Source organism: Hyla sarda, unplaced genomic scaffold (assembly GCF_029499605.1).
Source record: "Hyla sarda isolate aHylSar1 unplaced genomic scaffold, aHylSar1.hap1 scaffold_564, whole genome shotgun sequence".
Taxonomy (NCBI): domain Eukaryota; kingdom Metazoa; phylum Chordata; class Amphibia; order Anura; family Hylidae; genus Hyla; species Hyla sarda.
The window spans coordinates 108,635-132,941 of NW_026610576.1; the positions used below are offsets into that span (position 1 = coordinate 108,635).

At 45.7% G+C, this 24,307-nt stretch overlaps 10 non-coding genes across 10 annotated transcripts; all 10 read right to left on the reverse strand.

Moving 5' to 3' along the window:
* Positions 1–1,499: 1,499 nt before the first annotated feature.
* On the reverse strand, positions 1,500–1,690 carry LOC130340017 (U2 spliceosomal RNA). The gene has a single exon (XR_008880227.1). It is a non-coding gene; the product is annotated as a U2 spliceosomal RNA (small nuclear RNA).
* A 2,088-nt stretch (positions 1,691–3,778) lies between these two features.
* On the reverse strand, positions 3,779–3,969 carry LOC130340018 (U2 spliceosomal RNA). Its single transcript, XR_008880228.1, has one exon. It is a non-coding gene; the product is annotated as a U2 spliceosomal RNA (small nuclear RNA).
* A 2,089-nt stretch (positions 3,970–6,058) lies between these two features.
* Positions 6,059–6,249, reverse strand: LOC130340019 (U2 spliceosomal RNA). Its single transcript, XR_008880229.1, has one exon. It is a non-coding gene; the product is annotated as a U2 spliceosomal RNA (small nuclear RNA).
* Positions 6,250–8,346: 2,097 nt separating this feature from the next.
* On the reverse strand, positions 8,347–8,537 carry LOC130340020 (U2 spliceosomal RNA). Its single transcript, XR_008880230.1, has one exon. It is a non-coding gene; the product is annotated as a U2 spliceosomal RNA (small nuclear RNA).
* Positions 8,538–10,629: 2,092 nt separating this feature from the next.
* LOC130340021 (U2 spliceosomal RNA) lies at positions 10,630–10,820 on the reverse strand. Its single transcript, XR_008880231.1, has one exon. It is a non-coding gene; the product is annotated as a U2 spliceosomal RNA (small nuclear RNA).
* Positions 10,821–12,915: 2,095 nt separating this feature from the next.
* On the reverse strand, positions 12,916–13,106 carry LOC130340022 (U2 spliceosomal RNA). The gene has a single exon (XR_008880232.1). It is a non-coding gene; the product is annotated as a U2 spliceosomal RNA (small nuclear RNA).
* Positions 13,107–15,194: 2,088 nt separating this feature from the next.
* On the reverse strand, positions 15,195–15,385 carry LOC130340023 (U2 spliceosomal RNA). The gene has a single exon (XR_008880233.1). It is a non-coding gene; the product is annotated as a U2 spliceosomal RNA (small nuclear RNA).
* A 2,095-nt stretch (positions 15,386–17,480) lies between these two features.
* LOC130340024 (U2 spliceosomal RNA) lies at positions 17,481–17,671 on the reverse strand. Its single transcript, XR_008880234.1, has one exon. It is a non-coding gene; the product is annotated as a U2 spliceosomal RNA (small nuclear RNA).
* A 2,088-nt stretch (positions 17,672–19,759) lies between these two features.
* LOC130340027 (U2 spliceosomal RNA) lies at positions 19,760–19,950 on the reverse strand. The gene has a single exon (XR_008880236.1). It is a non-coding gene; the product is annotated as a U2 spliceosomal RNA (small nuclear RNA).
* Positions 19,951–22,037: 2,087 nt separating this feature from the next.
* LOC130339968 (U2 spliceosomal RNA) lies at positions 22,038–22,228 on the reverse strand. The gene has a single exon (XR_008880190.1). It is a non-coding gene; the product is annotated as a U2 spliceosomal RNA (small nuclear RNA).
* Between the last annotated feature and the right edge of the window lie 2,079 nt (positions 22,229–24,307).

The window sequence follows — 24,307 nt, forward strand, 5'->3', positions numbered from 1 at the left end:
ACTCTGCAAGGCCTGTGGAAGTGAGTGACATCATAGCACTGTAGTTCTGAGGGTTCTAGATGGATGCAACAATCTCCTGTTGCTTCTATGAAGGCCGTAATAGACGACATCACCAAACAGCTCCATAGTCACATACACAGCAAAGGAGAGATGTTGTTTACACCTAGTGATGTCAGTGGTATTGAGTGACATCACAGCACAGTGCTAAGGCTCCTGGGCCTGGACACAGCAGCGGCTGCAATATCTCAACGGAGAATACGTTTATATATATGTGTGTGTGTGCGCGTATATATATATATATATATATATATATATATATATATATATATTTCTCCGCCGAAATCACTTTTAAACCCATTTCCACCTTTTTTTCCCTTCTCTTCCTCTTACTTTTTTTTCACGTTTTTTTACGTTTTTCTCCTTTTCGCCTCTTTTCTGGGCGTATTATTCTTCTTTTTCTTCTTTTTTTTCGTCTAATGCATACCCCATCAGTGCAGCAATGCTTATTCAATACCGCCAGCAGATGGAGACACTGGGGGATAATTTTCTAAGGATTTATACTGATTTTTCCTGTCTGAATTTGTCGCACAGAAAGTTGCAGGCCAAATATGTGTGACATTTCTGCGACTTTAGCTTCTAGAGCATTTTTACAACATTATACATAGGTGCTGAATACATAAAAAGCGACTGTTCAGCGACAGACAAGTCGCATCGGCTGAAAGTAGGCCAGAATGTCAGTCCATGTTGGAGCAGGTTTAGATACAGTCTAAAGTATAGATCTCAAAGTCTGTGCACAGAATTTAGCAAGGGCCTCGCACCTTCTGATGCATCAGGTAGGTGCACAATAGCATAGCCTAACCCTCTGTACTTTGGTCTATATTGATGCGGGACATAGACAGCCAGCTGATGACCAATCCATTAGTGCAATGGATGGCTGGAAGCATTTGTCTTTGCCTTTGCAATACCACAGAAGCAATGCATGGTCAATGTACAGCAATGACACACCTGTGTGAACAGCCAGGAGACCCCCCCCATGTTATGTTACATAGTTACATAGTTAGTACGGTCGAAAAAAGACATATGTCCATCAAGTTCAACCAGGGAATTAAGGGGTAGGGGTGTGGCGCGATATTGGGGAAGGGATGAGATTTTATATTTCTTCATAAGCATTAATCTTATTTTGTCAATTAGGAACATTCAGCACCCACCCGCTATCAAGGCAGCTGCCTATCATGTCATGCCCTACCTGCACAGGTGTGCTGGCTACTCAAATGATCCAATTAAGGAGGCCATTTAGTCAGCAGCAGCAGAAGTCCTGTGCCTGGACGCTCCAACAGCGGCCAGACACAAGCAGAAGCAGAAGCAGCAGAAGCAGCAGCAGCACCACCTTTTGTTTTTTGGCTGCAGCAGCAGCAGCAAGGCCCACAGGGCTGGCTAGCTGGCTAGCCAGCAAGCAGGTAGCAATGAAAGTAGGAATCTTTCTTTTTAACCCTGTAAGGGGGTGGTGCACTGTACCCGAAGATACTGCCATATCGGGTCAATGCATAGGGCGACGGAAGCAAGCTTCGAAATCGGCCCCCGTTCTCAAAAATCCATTTAATATATGGTCCCCAGATAGGGGACGTATCAGATATTAAACTGATAAGAACAGATACTACACTTGATCTTAGCCAAAAGGCCGAGAAGCGATAACCGTGAAAGGGGCGGGCCCAACAAGGTCCCCTTCATGGGCACTATCACTGCTTGCTGTCAGGGAGGCTGCCAGACAATTTTCCATGCACACTCTGGGCTGGGGGGCAGTCAACCACCAGTACACACAGCAGAACCTAAACCCATACCATTATTGCTAAGCAGCAAGACAGGGGCCCATTGCACTCCCACGGGGCCTTTTTAAATGCAATCCATAACCCGGATTTGCCAGGAACCCTTCTTACTCCTCCTACTTGCATGTGACACTGGGCTTAGGATCTGCATAGGAAACACACACACAAGCACACACCTACCTTTGTTGCCTGCAGATGCCTCCTTGGCTGTCCCCAAACGGTATCAAACCAACACCCACGGGAAGCTGTAAGCATAGAGGACATGCCTGCACCCCATTGGACTTACCTGTGTGGGTTAAATCCGGGTTATTTGACAACCTATGGCGGTGATGGTTCTGCTCAGGCAGAGCAGTGCTGATGCTCCTCATAAAGCTGTCGCTGCTGTGAAGGTTCTAGGTGACATCACAAATCCCTATGGTTACATACACAACAAAGCTGGGTTGTTGTTGTTTACACTCTGCAAGGCCTGTGGAAGTGAGTGACATCATAGCACTGTAGTTCTGAGGGTTCTAGATGGATGCAACAATCTCCTGTTGCTTCTATGAAGGCCATAATAGACGACATCACCAAACAGCTCCATAGTCACATACACAGCAAAGGAGAGATGTTGTTTACACCTAGTGATGTCAGTGGTATTGAGTGACATCACAGCACAGTGCTAAGGCTCCTGGGCCTGGACACAGCAGCGGCTGCAATATCTCAACGGAGAATACGTTTATATATATGTGTGTGTGTGCGCGTATATATATATATATATATATATATATATATATATATATATATATTTCTCCGCCGAAATCACTTTTAAACCCATTTCCACCTTTTTTTCCCTTCTCTTCCTCTTACTTTTTTTTCACGTTTTTTTACGTTTTTCTCCTTTTCGCCTCTTTTCTGGGCGTATTATTCTTCTTTTTCTTCTTTTTTTTCGTCTAATGCATACCCCATCAGTGCAGCAATGCTTATTCAATACCGCCAGCAGATGGAGACACTGGGGGATAATTTTCTAAGGATTTATACTGATTTTTCCTGTCTGAATTTGTCGCACAGAAAGTTGCAGGCCAAATATGTGTGACATTTCTGCGACTTTAGCTTCTAGAGCATTTTTACAACATTATACATAGGTGCTGAATACATAAAAAGCGACTGTTCAGCGACAGACAAGTCGCATCGGCTGAAAGTAGGCCAGAATGTCAGTCCATGTTGGAGCAGGTTTAGATACAGTCTAAAGTATAGATCTCAAAGTCTGTGCACAGAATTTAGCAAGGGCCTCGCACCTTCTGATGCATCAGGTAGGTGCACAATAGCATAGCCTAACCCTCTGTACTTTGGTCTATATTGATGCGGGACATAGACAGCCAGCTGATGACCAATCCATTAGTGCAATGGATGGCTGGAAGCATTTGTCTTTGCCTTTGCAATACCACAGAAGCAATGCATGGTCAATGTACAGCAATGACACACCTGTGTGAACAGCCAGGAGACCCCCCCCATGTTATGTTACATAGTTACATAGTTAGTACGGTCGAAAAAAGACATATGTCCATCAAGTTCAACCAGGGAATTAAGGGGTAGGGGTGTGGCGCGATATTGGGGAAGGGATGAGATTTTATATTTCTTCATAAGCATTAATCTTATTTTGTCAATTAGGAACATTCAGCACCCACCCGCTATCAAGGCAGCTGCCTATCATGTCATGCCCTACCTGCACAGGTGTGCTGGCTACTCAAATGATCCAATTAAGGAGGCCATTTAGTCAGCAGCAGCAGAAGTCCTGTGCCTGGACGCTCCAACAGCGGCCAGACACAAGCAGAAGCAGAAGCAGCAGAAGCAGCAGCAGCACCACCTTTTGTTTTTTGGCTGCAGCAGCAGCAGCAAGGCCCACAGGGCTGGCTAGCTGGCTAGCCAGCAAGCAGGTAGCAATGAAAGTAGGAATCTTTCTTTTTAACCCTGTAAGGGGGTGGTGCACTGTACCCGAAGATACTGCCATATCGGGTCAATGCATAGGGCGACGGAAGCAAGCTTCGAAATCGGCCCCCGTTCTCAAAAATCCATTTAATATATGGTCCCCAGATAGGGGACGTATCAGATATTAAACTGATAAGAACAGATACTACACTTGATCTTAGCCAAAAGGCCGAGAAGCGATAACCGTGAAAGGGGCGGGCCCAACAAGGTCCCCTTCATGGGCACTATCACTGCTTGCTGTCAGGGAGGCTGCCAGACAATTTTCCATGCACACTCTGGGCTGGGGGGCAGTCAACCACCAGTACACACAGCAGAACCTAAACCCATACCATTATTGCTAAGCAGCAAGACAGGGGCCCATTGCACTCCCACGGGGCCTTTTTAAATGCAATCCATAACCCGGATTTGCCAGGAACCCTTCTTACTCCTCCTACTTGCATGTGACACTGGGCTTAGGATCTGCATAGGAAACACACACACAAGCACACACCTACCTTTGTTGCCTGCAGATGCCTCCTTGGCTGTCCCCAAACGGTATCAAACCAACACCCACGGGAAGCTGTAAGCATAGAGGACATGCCTGCACCCCATTGGACTTACCTGTGTGGGTTAAATCCGGGTTATTTGACAACCTATGGCGGTGATGGTTCTGCTCAGGCAGAGCAGTGCTGATGCTCCTCATAAAGCTGTCGCTGCTGTGAAGGTTCTAGGTGACATCACAAATCCCTATGGTTACATACACAACAAAGCTGGGTTGTTGTTGTTTACACTCTGCAAGGCCTGTGGAAGTGAGTGACATCATAGCACTGTAGTTCTGAGGGTTCTAGATGGATGCAACAATCTCCTGTTGCTTCTATGAAGGCCATAATAGACGACATCACCAAACAGCTCCATAGTCACATACACAGCAAAGGAGAGATGTTGTTTACACCTAGTGATGTCAGTGGTATTGAGTGACATCACAGCACAGTGCTAAGGCTCCTGGGCCTGGACACAGCAGCGGCTGCAATATCTCAACGGAGAATACGTTTATATATATGTGTGTGTGTGCGCGTATATATATATATATATATATATATATATATATATATATATATATTTCTCCGCCGAAATCACTTTTAAACCCATTTCCACCTTTTTTTCCCTTCTCTTCCTCTTACTTTTTTTTCACGTTTTTTTACGTTTTTCTCCTTTTCGCCTCTTTTCTGGGCGTATTATTCTTCTTTTTCTTCTTTTTTTTCGTCTAATGCATACCCCATCAGTGCAGCAATGCTTATTCAATACCGCCAGCAGATGGAGACACTGGGGGATAATTTTCTAAGGATTTATACTGATTTTTCCTGTCTGAATTTGTCGCACAGAAAGTTGCAGGCCAAATATGTGTGACATTTCTGCGACTTTAGCTTCTAGAGCATTTTTACAACATTATACATAGGTGCTGAATACATAAAAAGCGACTGTTCAGCGACAGACAAGTCGCATCGGCTGAAAGTAGGCCAGAATGTCAGTCCATGTTGGAGCAGGTTTAGATACAGTCTAAAGTATAGATCTCAAAGTCTGTGCACAGAATTTAGCAAGGGCCTCGCACCTTCTGATGCATCAGGTAGGTGCACAATAGCATAGCCTAACCCTCTGTACTTTGGTCTATATTGATGCGGGACATAGACAGCCAGCTGATGACCAATCCATTAGTGCAATGGATGGCTGGAAGCATTTGTCTTTGCCTTTGCAATACCACAGAAGCAATGCATGGTCAATGTACAGCAATGACACACCTGTGTGAACAGCCAGGAGACCCCCCCCCATGTTATGTTACATAGTTACATAGTTAGTACGGTCGAAAAAAGACATATGTCCATCAAGTTCAACCAGGGAATTAAGGGGTAGGGGTGTGGCGCGATATTGGGGAAGGGATGAGATTTTATATTTCTTCATAAGCATTAATCTTATTTTGTCAATTAGGAACATTCAGCACCCACCCGCTATCAAGGCAGCTGCCTATCATGTCATGCCCTACCTGCACAGGTGTGCTGGCTACTCAAATGATCCAATTAAGGAGGCCATTTAGTCAGCAGCAGCAGAAGTCCTGTGCCTGGACGCTCCAACAGCGGCCAGACACAAGCAGAAGCAGAAGCAGCAGAAGCAGCAGCAGCACCACCTTTTGTTTTTTGGCTGCAGCAGCAGCAGCAAGGCCCACAGGGCTGGCTAGCTGGCTAGCCAGCAAGCAGGTAGCAATGAAAGTAGGAATCTTTCTTTTTAACCCTGTAAGGGGGTGGTGCACTGTACCCGAAGATACTGCCATATCGGGTCAATGCATAGGGCGACGGAAGCAAGCTTCGAAATCGGCCCCCGTTCTCAAAAATCCATTTAATATATGGTCCCCAGATAGGGGACGTATCAGATATTAAACTGATAAGAACAGATACTACACTTGATCTTAGCCAAAAGGCCGAGAAGCGATAACCGTGAAAGGGGCGGGCCCAACAAGGTCCCCTTCATGGGCACTATCACTGCTTGCTGTCAGGGAGGCTGCCAGACAATTTTCCATGCACACTCTGGGCTGGGGGGCAGTCAACCACCAGTACACACAGCAGAACCTAAACCCATACCATTATTGCTAAGCAGCAAGACAGGGGCCCATTGCACTCCCACGGGGCCTTTTTAAATGCAATCCATAACCCGGATTTGCCAGGAACCCTTCTTACTCCTCCTACTTGCATGTGACACTGGGCTTAGGATCTGCATAGGAAACACACACACAAGCACACACCTACCTTTGTTGCCTGCAGATGCCTCCTTGGCTGTCCCCAAACGGTATCAAACCAACACCCACGGGAAGCTGTAAGCATAGAGGACATGCCTGCACCCCATTGGACTTACCTGTGTGGGTTAAATCCGGGTTATTTGACAACCTATGGCGGTGATGGTTCTGCTCAGGCAGAGCAGTGCTGATGCTCCTCATAAAGCTGTCGCTGCTGTGAAGGTTCTAGGTGACATCACAAATCCCTATGGTTACATACACAACAAAGCTGGGTTGTTGTTGTTTACACTCTGCAAGGCCTGTGGAAGTGAGTGACATCATAGCACTGTAGTTCTGAGGGTTCTAGATGGATGCAACAATCTCCTGTTGCTTCTATGAAGGCCATAATAGACGACATCACCAAACAGCTCCATAGTCACATACACAGCAAAGGAGAGATGTTGTTTACACCTAGTGATGTCAGTGGTATTGAGTGACATCACAGCACAGTGCTAAGGCTCCTGGGCCTGGACACAGCAGCGGCTGCAATATCTCAACGGAGAATACGTTTATATATATATGTGTGTGTGTGCGCGTATATATATATATATATATATATATATATATATATATATATATATATATTTCTCCGCCGAAATCACTTTTAAACCCATTTCCACCTTTTTTTCCCTTCTCTTCCTCTTACTTTTTTTTCACGTTTTTTTACGTTTTTCTCCTTTTCGCCTCTTTTCTGGGCGTATTATTCTTCTTTTTCTTCTTTTTTTTCGTCTAATGCATACCCCATCAGTGCAGCAATGCTTATTCAATACCGCCAGCAGATGGAGACACTGGGGGATAATTTTCTAAGGATTTATACTGATTTTTCCTGTCTGAATTTGTCGCACAGAAAGTTGCAGGCCAAATATGTGTGACATTTCTGCGACTTTAGCTTCTAGAGCATTTTTACAACATTATACATAGGTGCTGAATACATAAAAAGCGACTGTTCAGCGACAGACAAGTCGCATCGGCTGAAAGTAGGCCAGAATGTCAGTCCATGTTGGAGCAGGTTTAGATACAGTCTAAAGTATAGATCTCAAAGTCTGTGCACAGAATTTAGCAAGGGCCTCGCACCTTCTGATGCATCAGGTAGGTGCACAATAGCATAGCCTAACCCTCTGTACTTTGGTCTATATTGATGCGGGACATAGACAGCCAGCTGATGACCAATCCATTAGTGCAATGGATGGCTGGAAGCATTTGTCTTTGCCTTTGCAATACCACAGAAGCAATGCATGGTCAATGTACAGCAATGACACACCTGTGTGAACAGCCAGGAGACCCCCCCCATGTTATGTTACATAGTTACATAGTTAGTACGGTCGAAAAAAGACATATGTCCATCAAGTTCAACCAGGGAATTAAGGGGTAGGGGTGTGGCGCGATATTGGGGAAGGGATGAGATTTTATATTTCTTCATAAGCATTAATCTTATTTTGTCAATTAGGAACATTCAGCACCCACCCGCTATCAAGGCAGCTGCCTATCATGTCATGCCCTACCTGCACAGGTGTGCTGGCTACTCAAATGATCCAATTAAGGAGGCCATTTAGTCAGCAGCAGCAGAAGTCCTGTGCCTGGACGCTCCAACAGCGGCCAGACACAAGCAGAAGCAGAAGCAGCAGAAGCAGCAGCAGCACCACCTTTTGTTTTTTGGCTGCAGCAGCAGCAGCAGCAAGGCCCACAGGGCTGGCTAGCTGGCTAGCCAGCAAGCAGGTAGCAATGAAAGTAGGAATCTTTCTTTTTAACCCTGTAAGGGGGTGGTGCACTGTACCCGAAGATACTGCCATATCGGGTCAATGCATAGGGCGACGGAAGCAAGCTTCGAAATCGGCCCCCGTTCTCAAAAATCCATTTAATATATGGTCCCCAGATAGGGGACGTATCAGATATTAAACTGATAAGAACAGATACTACACTTGATCTTAGCCAAAAGGCCGAGAAGCGATAACCGTGAAAGGGGCGGGCCCAACAAGGTCCCCTTCATGGGCACTATCACTGCTTGCTGTCAGGGAGGCTGCCAGACAATTTTCCATGCACACTCTGGGCTGGGGGGCAGTCAACCACCAGTACACACAGCAGAACCTAAACCCATACCATTATTGCTAAGCAGCAAGACAGGGGCCCATTGCACTCCCACGGGGCCTTTTTAAATGCAATCCATAACCCGGATTTGCCAGGAACCCTTCTTACTCCTCCTACTTGCATGTGACACTGGGCTTAGGATCTGCATAGGAAACACACACACAAGCACACACCTACCTTTGTTGCCTGCAGATGCCTCCTTGGCTGTCCCCAAACGGTATCAAACCAACACCCACGGGAAGCTGTAAGCATAGAGGACATGCCTGCACCCCATTGGACTTACCTGTGTGGGTTAAATCCGGGTTATTTGACAACCTATGGCGGTGATGGTTCTGCTCAGGCAGAGCAGTGCTGATGCTCCTCATAAAGCTGTCGCTGCTGTGAAGGTTCTAGGTGACATCACAAATCCCTATGGTTACATACACAACAAAGCTGGGTTGTTGTTGTTTACACTCTGCAAGGCCTGTGGAAGTGAGTGACATCATAGCACTGTAGTTCTGAGGGTTCTAGATGGATGCAACAATCTCCTGTTGCTTCTATGAAGGACATAATAGACGACATCACCAAACAGCTCCATAGTCACATACACAGCAAAGGAGAGATGTTGTTTACACCTAGTGATGTCAGTGGTATTGAGTGACATCACAGCACAGTGCTAAGGCTCCTGGGCCTGGACACAGCAGCGGCTGCAATATCTCAACGGAGAATACGTTTATATATATGTGTGTGTGTGCGCGTATATATATATATATATATATATATATATATATATATATATATATATATATATATATCTCCGCCGAAATCACTTTTAAACCCATTTCCACCTTTTTTTCCCTTCTCTTCCTCTTACTTTTTTTTCACGTTTTTTTACGTTTTTCTCCTTTTCGCCTCTTTTCTGGGCGTATTATTCTTCTTTTTCTTCTTTTTTTTCGTCTAATGCATACCCCATCAGTGCAGCAATGCTTATTCAATACCGCCAGCAGATGGAGACACTGGGGGGTAATTTTCTAAGGATTTATACTGATTTTTCCTGTCTGAATTTGTCGCACAGAAAGTTGCAGGCCAAATATGTGTGACATTTCTGCGACTTTAGCTTCTAGAGCATTTTTACAACATTATACATAGGTGCTGAATACATAAAAAGCGACTGTTCAGCGACAGACAAGTCGCATCGGCTGAAAGTAGGCCAGAATGTCAGTCCATGTTGGAGCAGGTTTAGATACAGTCTAAAGTATAGATCTCAAAGTCTGTGCACAGAATTTAGCAAGGGCCTCGCACCTTCTGATGCATCAGGTAGGTGCACAATAGCATAGCCTAACCCTCTGTACTTTGGTCTATATTGATGCGGGACATAGACAGCCAGCTGATGACCAATCCATTAGTGCAATGGATGGCTGGAAGCATTTGTCTTTGCCTTTGCAATACCACAGAAGCAATGCATGGTCAATGTACAGCAATGACACACCTGTGTGAACAGCCAGGAGACCCCCCCCATGTTATGTTACATAGTTACATAGTTAGTACGGTCGAAAAAAGACATATGTCCATCAAGTTCAACCAGGGAATTAAGGGGTAGGGGTGTGGCGCGATATTGGGGAAGGGATGAGATTTTATATTTCTTCATAAGCATTAATCTTATTTTGTCAATTAGGAACATTCAGCACCCACCCGCTATCAAGGCAGCTGCCTATCATGTCATGCCCTACCTGCACAGGTGTGCTGGCTACTCAAATGATCCAATTAAGGAGGCCATTTAGTCAGCAGCAGCAGAAGTCCTGTGCCTGGACGCTCCAACAGCGGCCAGACACAAGCAGAAGCAGCAGAAGCAGCAGCAGCACCACCTTTTGTTTTTTGGCTGCAGCAGCAGCAGCAAGGCCCACAGGGCTGGCTAGCTGGCTAGCCAGCAAGCAGGTAGCAATGAAAGTAGGAATCGTTCTTTTTAACCCTGTAAGGGGGTGGTGCACTGTACCCGAAGATACTGCCATATCGGGTCAATGCATAGGGCGACGGAAGCAAGCTTCGAAATCGGCCCCCGTTCTCAAAAATCCATTTAATATATGGTCCCCAGATAGGGGACGTATCAGATATTAAACTGATAAGAACAGATACTACACTTGATCTTAGCCAAAAGGCCGAGAAGCGATAACCGTGAAAGGGGCGGGCCCAACAAGGTCCCCTTCATGGGCACTATCACTGCTTGCTGTCAGGGAGGCTGCCAGACAATTTTCCATGCACACTCTGGGCTGGGGGGCAGTCAACCACCAGTACACACAGCAGAACCTAAACCCATACCATTATTGCTAAGCAGCAAGACAGGGGCCCATTGCACTCCCACGGGGCCTTTTTAAATGCAATCCATAACCCGGATTTGCCAGGAACCCTTCTTACTCCTCCTACTTGCATGTGACACTGGGCTTAGGATCTGCATAGGAAACACACACACAAGCACACACCTACCTTTGTTGCCTGCAGATGCCTCCTTGGCTGTCCCCAAACGGTATCAAACCAACACCCACGGGAAGCTGTAAGCATAGAGGACATGCCTGCACCCCATTGGACTTACCTGTGTGGGTTAAATCCGGGTTATTTGACAACCTATGGCGGTGATGGTTCTGCTCAGGCAGAGCAGTGCTGATGCTCCTCATAAAGCTGTCGCTGCTGTGAAGGTTCTAGGTGACATCACAAATCCCTATGGTTACATACACAACAAAGCTGGGTTGTTGTTGTTTACACTCTGCAAGGCCTGTGGAAGTGAGTGACATCATAGCACTGTAGTTCTGAGGGTTCTAGATGGATGCAACAATCTCCTGTTGCTTCTATGAAGGCCATAATAGACGACATCACCAAACAGCTCCATAGTCACATACACAGCAAAGGAGAGATGTTGTTTACACCTAGTGATGTCAGTGGTATTGAGTGACATCACAGCACAGTGCTAAGGCTCCTGGGCCTGGACACAGCAGCGGCTGCAATATCTCAACGGAGAATACGTTTATATATATGTGTGTGTGTGCGCGTATATATATATATATATATATATATATATATATATATATATATATATATATATATTTCTCCGCCGAAATCACTTTTAAACCCATTTCCACCTTTTTTTCCCTTCTCTTCCTCTTACTTTTTTTTCACGTTTTTTTACGTTTTTCTCCTTTTCGCCTCTTTTCTGGGCGTATTATTCTTCTTTTTCTTCTTTTTTTTCGTCTAATGCATACCCCATCAGTGCAGCAATGCTTATTCAATACCGCCAGCAGATGGAGACACTGGGGGATAATTTTCTAAGGATTTATACTGATTTTTCCTGTCTGAATTTGTCGCACAGAAAGTTGCAGGCCAAATATGTGTGACATTTCTGCGACTTTAGCTTCTAGAGCATTTTTACAACATTATACATAGGTGCTGAATACATAAAAAGCGACTGTTCAGCGACAGACAAGTCGCATCGGCTGAAAGTAGGCCAGAATGTCAGTCCATGTTGGAGCAGGTTTAGATACAGTCTAAAGTATAGATCTCAAAGTCTGTGCACAGAATTTAGCAAGGGCCTCGCACCTTCTGATGCATCAGGTAGGTGCACAATAGCATAGCCTAACCCTCTGTACTTTGGTCTATATTGATGCGGGACATAGACAGCCAGCTGATGACCAATCCATTAGTGCAATGGATGGCTGGAAGCATTTGTCTTTGCCTTTGCAATACCACAGAAGCAATGCATGGTCAATGTACAGCAATGACACACCTGTGTGAACAGCCAGGAGACCCCCCCCATGTTATGTTACATAGTTACATAGTTAGTACGGTCGAAAAAAGACATATGTCCATCAAGTTCAACCAGGGAATTAAGGGGTAGGGGTGTGGCGCGATATTGGGGAAGGGATGAGATTTTATATTTCTTCATAAGCATTAATCTTATTTTGTCAATTAGGAACATTCAGCACCCACCCGCTATCAAGGCAGCTGCCTATCATGTCATGCCCTACCTGCACAGGTGTGCTGGCTACTCAAATGATCCAATTAAGGAGGCCATTTAGTCAGCAGCAGCAGAAGTCCTGTGCCTGGACGCTCCAACAGCGGCCAGACACAAGCAGAAGCAGAAGCAGCAGAAGCAGCAGCACCACCTTTTGTTTTTTGGCTGCAGCAGCAGCAGCAAGGCCCACAGGGCTGGCTAGCTGGCTAGCCAGCAAGCAGGTAGCAATGAAAGTAGGAATCTTTCTTTTTAACCCTGTAAGGGGGTGGTGCACTGTACCCGAAGATACTGCCATATCGGGTCAATGCATAGGGCGACGGAAGCAAGCTTCGAAATCGGCCCCCGTTCTCAAAAATCCATTTAATATATGGTCCCCAGATAGGGGACGTATCAGATATTAAACTGATAAGAACAGATACTACACTTGATCTTAGCCAAAAGGCCGAGAAGCGATAACCGTGAAAGGGGCGGGCCCAACAAGGTCCCCTTCATGGGCACTATCACTGCTTGCTGTCAGGGAGGCTGCCAGACAATTTTCCATGCACACTCTGGGCTGGGGGGCAGTCAACCACCAGTACACACAGCAGAACCTAAACCCATACCATTATTGCTAAGCAGCAAGACAGGGGCCCATTGCACTCCCACGGGGCCTTTTTAAATGCAATCCATAACCCGGATTTGCCAGGAACCCTTCTTACTCCTCCTACTTGCATGTGACACTGGGCTTAGGATCTGCATAGGAAACACACACACAAGCACACACCTACCTTTGTTGCCTGCAGATGCCTCCTTGGCTGTCCCCAAACGGTATCAAACCAACACCCACGGGAAGCTGTAAGCATAGAGGACATGCCTGCACCCCATTGGACTTACCTGTGTGGGTTAAATCCGGGTTATTTGACAACCTATGGCGGTGATGGTTCTGCTCAGGCAGAGCAGTGCTGATGCTCCTCATAAAGCTGTCGCTGCTGTGAAGGTTCTAGGTGACATCACAAATCCCTATGGTTACATACACAACAAAGCTGGGTTGTTGTTGTTTACACTCTGCAAGGCCTGTGGAAGTGAGTGACATCATAGCACTGTAGTTCTGAGGGTTCTAGATGGATGCAACAATCTCCTGTTGCTTCTATGAAGGCCATAATAGACGACATCACCAAACAGCTCCATAGTCACATACACAGCAAAGGAGAGATGTTGTTTACACCTAGTGATGTCAGTGGTATTGAGTGACATCACAGCACAGTGCTAAGGCTCCTGGGCCTGGACACAGCAGCGGCTGCAATATCTCAACGGAGAATACGTTTATATATATGTGTGTGTGTGCGCGTATATATATATATATATATATATATATATATATATATATATATATATATATTTCTCCGCCGAAATCACTTTTAAACCCATTTCCACCTTTTTTTCCCTTCTCTTCCTCTTACTTTTTTTTCACGTTTTTTTACGTTTTTCTCCTTTTCGCCTCTTTTCTGGGCGTATTATTCTTCTTTTTCTTCTTTTTTTTCGTCTAATGCATACCCCATCAGTGCAGCAATGCTTATTCAATACCGCCAGCAGATGGAGACACTGGGGGGTAATTTTCTAAGGATTTATACTGATTTTTCCTGTCTGAATTTGTCGCACAGAAAGTTGCAGGCCAAATATGTGTGACATTTCTGCGACTTTAGCTTCTAGAGCATTTTTACAACATTATACATAGGTGCTGAATACATAAAAAGCGACTGTTCAGCGACAGACAAGTCGCATCGGCTGAAAGTAGGCCAGAATGTCAGTCCATGTTGGAGCAGGTTTAGATACAGTCTAAAGTATAGATCTCAAAGTCTGTGCACAGAATTTAGCAAGGGCCTCGCACCTTCTGATGCATCAGGTAGGTGCACAATAGCATAGCCTAACCCTCTGTACTTTGGTCTATATTGATGCGGGACATAGACAGCCAGCTGATGACCAATCCATTAGTGCAATGGATGGCTGGAAGCATTTGTCTTTGCCTTTGCAATACCACAGAAGCAATGCATGGTCAATGTACAGCAATGACACACCTGTGTGAACAGCCAGGAGACCCCCCCCATGTTATGTTACATAGTTACATAGTTAGTACGGTCGAAAAAAGACATATGTCCATCAAGTTCAACCAGGGAATTAAGGGGTAGGGGTGTGGCGCGATATTGGGGAAGGGATGAGATTTTATATTTCTTCATAAGCATTAATCTTATTTTGTCAATTAGGAACATTCAGCACCCACCCGCTATCAAGGCAGCTGCCTATCATGTCATGCCCTACCTGCACAGGTGTGCTGGCTACTCAAATGATCCAATTAAGGAGGCCATTTAGTCAGCAGCAGCAGAAGTCCTGTGCCTGGACGCTCCAACAGCGGCCAGACACAAGCAGAAGCAGCAGAAGCAGCAGCAGCACCACCTTTTGTTTTTTGGCTGCAGCAGCAGCAGCAAGGCCCACAGGGCTGGCTAGCTGGCTAGCCAGCAAGCAGGTAGCAATGAAAGTAGGAATCTTTCTTTTTAACCCTGTAAGGGGGTGGTGCACTGTACCCGAAGATACTGCCATATCGGGTCAATGCATAGGGCGACGGAAGCAAGCTTCGAAATCGGCCCCCGTTCTCAAAAATCCATTTAATATATGGTCCCCAGATAGGGGACGTATCAGATATTAAACTGATAAGAACAGATACTACACTTGATCTTAGCCAAAAGGCCGAGAAGCGATAACCGTGAAAGGGGCGGGCCCAACAAGGTCCCCTTCATGGGCACTATCACTGCTTGCTGTCAGGGAGGCTGCCAGACAATTTTCCATGCACACTCTGGGCTGGGGGGCAGTCAACCACCAGTACACACAGCAGAACCTAAACCCATACCATTATTGCTAAGCAGCAAGACAGGGGCCCATTGCACTCCCACGGGGCCTTTTTAAATGCAATCCATAACCCGGATTTGCCAGGAACCCTTCTTACTCCTCCTACTTGCATGTGACACTGGGCTTAGGATCTGCATAGGAAACACACACACAAGCACACACCTACCTTTGTTGCCTGCAGATGCCTCCTTGGCTGTCCCCAAACGGTATCAAACCAACACCCACGGGAAGCTGTAAGCATAGAGGACATGCCTGCACCCCATTGGACTTACCTGTGTGGGTTAAATCCGGGTTATTTGACAACCTATGGCGGTGATGGTTCTGCTCAGGCAGAGCAGTGCTGATGCTCCTCATAAAGCTGTCGCTGCTGTGAAGGTTCTAGGTGACATCACAAATCCCTATGGTTACATACACAACAAAGCTGGGTTGTTGTTGTTTACACTCTGCAAGGCCTGTGGAAGTGAGTGACATCATAGCACTGTAGTTCTGAGGGTTCTAGATGGATGCAACAATCTCCTGTTGCTTCTATGAAGGCCATAATAGACGACATCACCAAACAGCTCCATAGTCACATACACAGCAAAGGAGAGATGTTGTTTACACCTAGTGATGTCAGTGGTATTGAGTGACATCACAGCACAGTGCTAAGGCTCCTGGGCCTGGACACAGCAGCGGCTGCAATATCTCAACGGAGAATACGTTTATATATATGCGTGTGTGTGCGCGTATATATATATATATATATATATATATATATATATATATATATATATATATATATTTCTCCGCCGAAATCACTTTTAAACCCATTTCCACCTTTTTTTCCCTTCTCTTCCTCTTACTTTTTTTTCACGTTTTTTTACGTTTTTCTCCTTTTCGCCTCTTTTCTGGGCGTATTATTCTTCTTTTTCTTCTTTTTTTTCGTCTAATGCATACCCCATCAGTGCAGCAATGCTTATTCAATACCGCCAGCAGATGGAGACACTGGGGGATAATTTTCTAAGGATTTATACTGATTTTTCCTGTCTGAATTTGTCGCACAGAAAGTTGCAGGCCAAATATGTGTGACATTTCTGCGACTTTAGCTTCTAGAGCATTTTTACAACATTATACATAGGTGCTGAATACATAAAAAGCGACTGTTCAGCGACAGACAAGTCGCATCGGCTGAAAGTAGGCCAGAATGTCAGTCCATGTTGGAGCAGGTTTAGATACAGTCTAAAGTATAGATCTCAAAGTCTGTGCACAGAATTTAGCAAGGGCCTCGCACCTTCTGATGCATCAGGTAGGTGCACAATAGCATAGCCTAACCCTCTGTACTTTGGTCTATATTGATGCGGGACATAGACAGCCAGCTGATGACCAATCCATTAGTGCAATGGATGGCTGGAAGCATTTGTCTTTGCCTTTGCAATACCACAGAAGCAATGCATGGTCAATGTACAGCAATGACACACCTGTGTGAACAGCCAGGAGACCCCCCCCATGTTATGTTACATAGTTACATAGTTAGTACGGTCGAAAAAAGACATATGTCCATCAAGTTCAACCAGGGAATTAAGGGGTAGGGGTGTGGCGCGATATTGGGGAAGGGATGAGATTTTATATTTCTTCATAAGCATTAATCTTATTTTGTCAATTAGGAACATTCAGCACCCACCCGCTATCAAGGCAGCTGCCTATCATGTCATGCCCTACCTGCACAGGTGTGCTGGCTACTCAAATGATCCAATTAAGGAGGCCATTTAGTCAGCAGCAGCAGAAGTCCTGTGCCTGGACGCTCCAACAGCGGCCAGACACAAGCAGAAGCAGAAGCAGCAGAAGCAGCAGCACCACCTTTTGTTTTTTGGCTGCAGCAGCAGCAGCAAGGCCCACAGGGCTGGCTAGCTGGCTAGCCAGCAAGCAGGTAGCAATGAAAGTAGGAATCTTTCTTTTTAACCCTGTAAGGGGGTGGTGCACTGTACCCGAAGATACTGCCATATCGGGTCAATGCATAGGGCGACGGAAGCAAGCTTCGAAATCGGCCCCCGTTCTCAAAAATCCATTTAATATATGGTCCCCAGATAGGGGACGTATCAGATATTAAACTGATAAGAACAGATACTACACTTGATCTTAGCCAAAAGGCCGAGAAGCGATAACCGTGAAAGGGGCGGGCCCAACAAGGTCCCCTTCATGGGCACTATCACTGCTTGCTGTCAGGGAGGCTGCCAGACAATTTTCCATGCACACTCTGGGCTGGGGGGCAGTCAACCACCAGTACACACAGCAGAACCTAAACCCATACCATTATTGCTAAGCAGCAAGACAGGGGCCCATTGCACTCCCACGGGGCCTTTTTAAATGCAATCCATAACCCGGATTTGCCAGGAACCCTTCTTACTCCTCCTACTTGCATGTGACACTGGGCTTAGGATCTGCATAGGAAACACACACACAAGCACACACCTACCTTTGTTGCCTGCAGATGCCTCCTTGGCTGTCCCCAAACGGTATCAAACCAACACCCACGGGAAGCTGTAAGCATAGAGGACATGCCTGCACCCCATTGGACTTACCTGTGTGGGTTAAATCCGGGTTATTTGACAACCTATGGCGGTGATGGTTCTGCTCAGGCAGAGCAGTGCTGATGCTCCTCATAAAGCTGTCGCTGCTGTGAAGGTTCTAGGTGACATCACAAATCCCTATGGTTACATACACAACAAAGCTGGGTTGTTGTTGTTTACACTCTGCAAGGCCTGTGGAAGTGAGTGACATCATAGCACTGTAGTTCTGAGGGTTCTAGATGGATGCAACAATCTCCTGTTGCTTCTATGAAGGCCATAATAGACGACATCACCAAACAGCTCCATAGTCACATACACAGCAAAGGAGAGATGTTGTTTACACCTAGTGATGTCAGTGGTATTGAGTGACATCACAGCACAGTGCTAAGGCTCCTGGGCCTGGACACAGCAGCGGCTGCAATATCTCAACGGAGAATACGTTTATATATATGTGTGTGTGTGCGCGTATATATATATATATATATATATATATATATATATATATATATATTTCTCCGCCGAAATCACTTTTAAACCCATTTCCACCTTTTTTTCCCTTCTCTTCCTCTTACTTTTTTTTCACGTTTTTTTACGTTTTTCTCCTTTTCGCCTCTTTTCTGGGCGTATTATTCTTCTTTTTCTTCTTTTTTTTCGTCTAATGCATACCCCATCAGTGCAGCAATGCTTATTCAATACCGCCAGCAGATGGAGACACTGGGGGATAATTTTCTAAGGATTTATACTGATTTTTCCTGTCTGAATTTGTCGCACAGAAAGTTGCAGGCCAAATATGTGTGACATTTCTGCGACTTTAGCTTCTAGAGCATTTTTACAACATTATACATAGGTGCTGAATACATAAAAAGCGACTGTTCAGCGACAGACAAGTCGCATCGGCTGAAAGTAGGCCAGAATGTCAGTCCATGTTGGAGCAGGTTTAGATACAGTCTAAAGTATAGATCTCAAAGTCTGTGCACAGAATTTAGCAAGGGCCTCGCACCTTCTGATGCATCAGGTAGGTGCACAATAGCATAGCCTAACCCTCTGTACTTTGGTCTATATTGATGCGGGACATAGACAGCCAGCTGATGACCAATCCATTAGTGCAATGGATGGCTGGAAGCATTTGTCTTTGCCTTTGCAATACCACAGAAGCAATGCATGGTCAATGTACAGCAATGACACACCTGTGTGAACAGCCAGGAGACCCCCCCCATGTTATGTTACATAGTTACATAGTTAGTACGGTCGAAAAAAGACATATGTCCATCAAGTTCAACCAGGGAATTAAGGGGTAGGGGTGTGGCGCGATATTGGGGAAGGGATGAGATTTTATATTTCTTCATAAGCATTAATCTTATTTTGTCAATTAGGAACATTCAGCACCCACCCGCTATCAAGGCAGCTGCCTATCATGTCATGCCCTACCTGCACAGGTGTGCTGGCTACTCAAATGATCCAATTAAGGAGGCCATTTAGTCAGCAGCAGCAGAAGTCCTGTGCCTGGACGCTCCAACAGCGGCCAGACACAAGCAGAAGCAGAAGCAGCAGAAGCAGCAGCAGCACCACCTTTTGTTTTTTGGCTGCAGCAGCAGCAGCAAGGCCCACAGGGCTGGCTAGCTGGCTAGCCAGCAAGCAGGTAGCAATGAAAGTAGGAATCTTTCTTTTTAACCCTGTAAGGGGGTGGTGCACTGTACCCGAAGATACTGCCATATCGGGTCAATGCATAGGGCGACGGAAGCAAGCTTCGAAATCGGCCCCCGTTCTCAAAAATCCATTTAATATATGGTCCCCAGATAGGGGACGTATCAGATATTAAACTGATAAGAACAGATACTACACTTGATCTTAGCCAAAAGGCCGAGAAGCGATAACCGTGAAAGGGGCGGGCCCAACAAGGTCCCCTTCATGGGCACTATCACTGCTTGCTGTCAGGGAGGCTGCCAGACAATTTTCCATGCACACTCTGGGCTGGGGGGCAGTCAACCACCAGTACACACAGCAGAACCTAAACCCATACCATTATTGCTAAGCAGCAAGACAGGGGCCCATTGCACTCCCACGGGGCCTTTTTAAATGCAATCCATAACCCGGATTTGCCAGGAACCCTTCTTACTCCTCCTACTTGCATGTGACACTGGGCTTAGGATCTGCATAGGAAACACACACACAAGCACACACCTACCTTTGTTGCCTGCAGATGCCTCCTTGGCTGTCCCCAAACGGTATCAAACCAACACCCACGGGAAGCTGTAAGCATAGAGGACATGCCTGCACCCCATTGGACTTACCTGTGTGGGTTAAATCCGGGTTATTTGACAACCTATGGCGGTGATGGTTCTGCTCAGGCAGAGCAGTGCTGATGCTCCTCATAAAGCTGTCGCTGCTGTGAAGGTTCTAGGTGACATCACAAATCCCTATGGTTACATACACAACAAAGCTGGGTTGTTGTTGTTTACACTCTGCAAGGCCTGTGGAAGTGAGTGACATCATAGCACTGTAGTTCTGAGGGTTCTAGATGGATGCAACAATCTCCTGTTGCTTCTATGAAGGCCATAATAGACGACATCACCAAACAGCTCCATAGTCACATACACAGCAAAGGAGAGATGTTGTTTACACCTAGTGATGTCAGTGGTATTGAGTGACATCACAGCACAGTGCTAAGGCTCCTGGGCCTGGACACAGCAGCGGCTGCAATATCTCAACGGAGAATACGTTTATATATATGTGTGTGTGTGCGCGTATATATATATATATATATATATATATATATATATATATATATATTCTCCGCCGAAATCACTTTTAAACCCATTTCCACCTTTTTTTCCCTTCTCTTCCTCTTACTTTTTTTTCACGTTTTTTTACGTTTTTCTCCTTTTCGCCTCTTTTCTGGGCGTATTATTCTTCTTTTTCTTCTTTTTTTTCGTCTAATGCATACCCCATCAGTGCAGCAATGCTTATTCAATACCGCCAGCAGATGGAGACACTGGGGGATAATTTTCTAAGGATTTATACTGATTTTTCCTGTCTGAATTTGTCGCACAGAAAGTTGCAGGCCAAATATGTGTGACATTTCTGCGACTTTAGCTTCTAGAGCATTTTTACAACATTATACATAGGTGCTGAATACATAAAAAGCGACTGTTCAGCGACAGACAAGTCGCATCGGCTGAAAGTAGGCCAGAATGTCAGTCCATGTTGGAGCAGGTTTAGATACAGTCTAAAGTATAGATCTCAAAGTCTGTGCACAGAATTTAGCAAGGGCCTCGCACCTTCTGATGCATCAGGTAGGTGCACAATAGCATAGCCTAACCCTCTGTACTTTGGTCTATATTGATGCGGGACATAGACAGCCAGCTGATGACCAATCCATTAGTGCAATGGATGGCTGGAAGCATTTGTCTTTGCCTTTGCAATACCACAGAAGCAATGCATGGTCAATGTACAGCAATGACACACCTGTGTGAACAGCCAGGAGACCCCCCCCATGTTATGTTACATAGTTACATAGTTAGTACGGTCGAAAAAAGACATATGTCCATCAAGTTCAACCAGGGAATTAAGGGGTAGGGGTGTGGCGCGATATTGGGGAAGGGATGAGATTTTATATTTCTTCATAAGCATTAATCTTATTTTGTCAATTAGGAACATTCAGCACCCACCCGCTATCAAGGCAGCTGCCTATCATGTCATGCCCTACCTGCACAGGTGTGCTGGCTACTCAAATGATCCAATTAAGGAGGCCATTTAGTCAGCAGCAGCAGAAGTCCTGTGCCTGGACGCTCCAACAGCGGCCAGACACAAGCAGAAGCAGAAGCAGCAGAAGCAGCAGCAGCACCACCTTTTGTTTTTTGGCTGCAGCAGCAGCAGCAAGGCCCACAGGGCTGGCTAGCTGGCTAGCCAGCAAGCAGGTAGCAATGAAAGTAGGAATCTTTCTTTTTAACCCTGTAAGGGGGTGGTGCACTGTACCCGAAGATACTGCCATATCGGGTCAATGCATAGGGCGACGGAAGCAAGCTTCGAAATCGGCCCCCGTTCTCAAAAATCCATTTAATATATGGTCCCCGGATAGGGGACGTATCAGATATTAAACTGATAAGAACAGATACTACACTTGATCTTAGCCAAAAGGCCGAGAAGCGATAACCGTGAAAGGGGCGGGCCCAACAAGGTCCCCTTCATGGGCACTATCACTGCTTGCTGTCAGGGAGGCTGCCAGACAATTTTCCATGCACACTCTGGGCTGGGGGGCAGTCAACCACCAGTACACACAGCAGAACCTAAACCCATACCATTATTGCTAAGCAGCAAGACAGGGGCCCATTGCACTCCCACGGGGCCTTTTTAAATGCAATCCATAACCCGGATTTGCCAGGAACCCTTCTTACTCCTCCTACTTGCATGTGACACTGGGCTTAGGATCTGCATAGGAAACACACACACAAGCACACACCTACCTTTGTTGCCTGCAGATGCCTCCTTGGCTGTCCCCAAACGGTATCAAACCAACACCCACGGGAAGCTGTAAGCATAGAGGACATGCCTGCACCCCATTGGACTTACCTGTGTGGGTTAAATCCGGGTTATTTGACAACCTATGGCGGTGATGGTTCTGCTCAGGCAGAGCAGTGCTGATGCTCCTCATAAAGCTGTCGCTGCTGTGAAGGTTCTAGGTGACATCACAAATCCCTATGGTTACATACACAACAAAGCTGGGTTGTTGTTGTTTACACTCTGCAAGGCCTGTGGAAGTGAGTGACATCATAGCACTGTAGTTCTGAGGGTTCTAGATGGATGCAACAATCTCCTGTTGCTTCTATGAAGGCCATAATAGACGACATCACCAAACAGCTCCATAGTCACATACACAGCAAAGGAGAGATGTTGTTTACACCTAGTGATGTCAGTGGTATTGAGTGACATCACAGCACAGTGCTAAGGCTCCTGGGCCTGGACACAGCAGCGGCTGCAATATCTCAACGGAGAATACGTTTATATATATGTGTGTGTGTGCGCGTATATATATATATATATATATATATATATATATATATATATATATATATTTCTCCGCCGAAATCACTTTTAAACCCATTTCCACCTTTTTTTCCCTTCTCTTCCTCTTACTTTTTTTTCACGTTTTTTTACGTTTTTCTCCTTTTCGCCTCTTTTCTGGGCGTATTATTCTTCTTTTTCTTCTTTTTTTTCGTCTAATGCATACCCCATCAGTGCAGCAATGCTTATTCAATACCGCCAGCAGATGGAGACACTGGGGGATAATTTTCTAAGGATTTATACTGATTTTTCCTGTCTGAATTTGTCGCACAGAAAGTTGCAGGCCAAATATGTGTGACATTTCTGCGACTTTAGCTTCTAGAGCATTTTTACAACATTATACATAGGTGCTGAATACATAAAAAGCGACTGTTCAGCGACAGACAAGTCGCATCGGCTGAAAGTAGGCCAGAATGTCAGTCCATGTTGGAGCAGGTTTAGATACAGTCTAAAGTATAGATCTCAAAGTCTGTGCACAGAATTTAGCAAGGGCCTCGCACCTTCTGATGCATCAGGTAGGTGCACAATAGCATAGCCTAACCCTCTGTACTTTGGTCTATATTGATGCGGGACATAGACAGCCAGCTGATGACCAATCCATTAGTGCAATGGATGGCTGGAAGCATTTGTCTTTGCCTTTGCAATACCACAGAAGCAATGCATGGTCAATGTACAGCAATGACACACCTGTGTGAACAGCCAGGAGACCCCCCCCATGTTATGTTACATAGTTACATAGTTAGTACGGTCGAAAAAAGACATATGTCCATCAAGTTCAACCAGGGAATTAAGGGGTAGGGGTGTGGCGCGATATTGGGGAAGGGATGAGATTTTATATTTCTTCATAAGCATTAATCTTATTTTGTCAATTAGGAACATTCAGCACCCACCCGCTATCAAGGCAGCTGCCTATCATGTCATGCCCTACCTGCACAGGTGTGCTGGCTACTCAAATGATCCAATTAAGGAGGCCATTTAGTCAGCAGCAGCAGAAGTCCTGTGCCTGGACGCTCCAACAGCGGCCAGACACAAGCAGAAGCAGAAGCAGCAGAAGCAGCAGCAGCACCACCTTTTGTTTTTTGGCTGCAGCAGCAGCAGCAAGGCCCACAGGGCTGGCTAGCTGGCTAGCCAGCAAGCAGGTAGCAATGAAAGTAGGAATCTTTCTTTT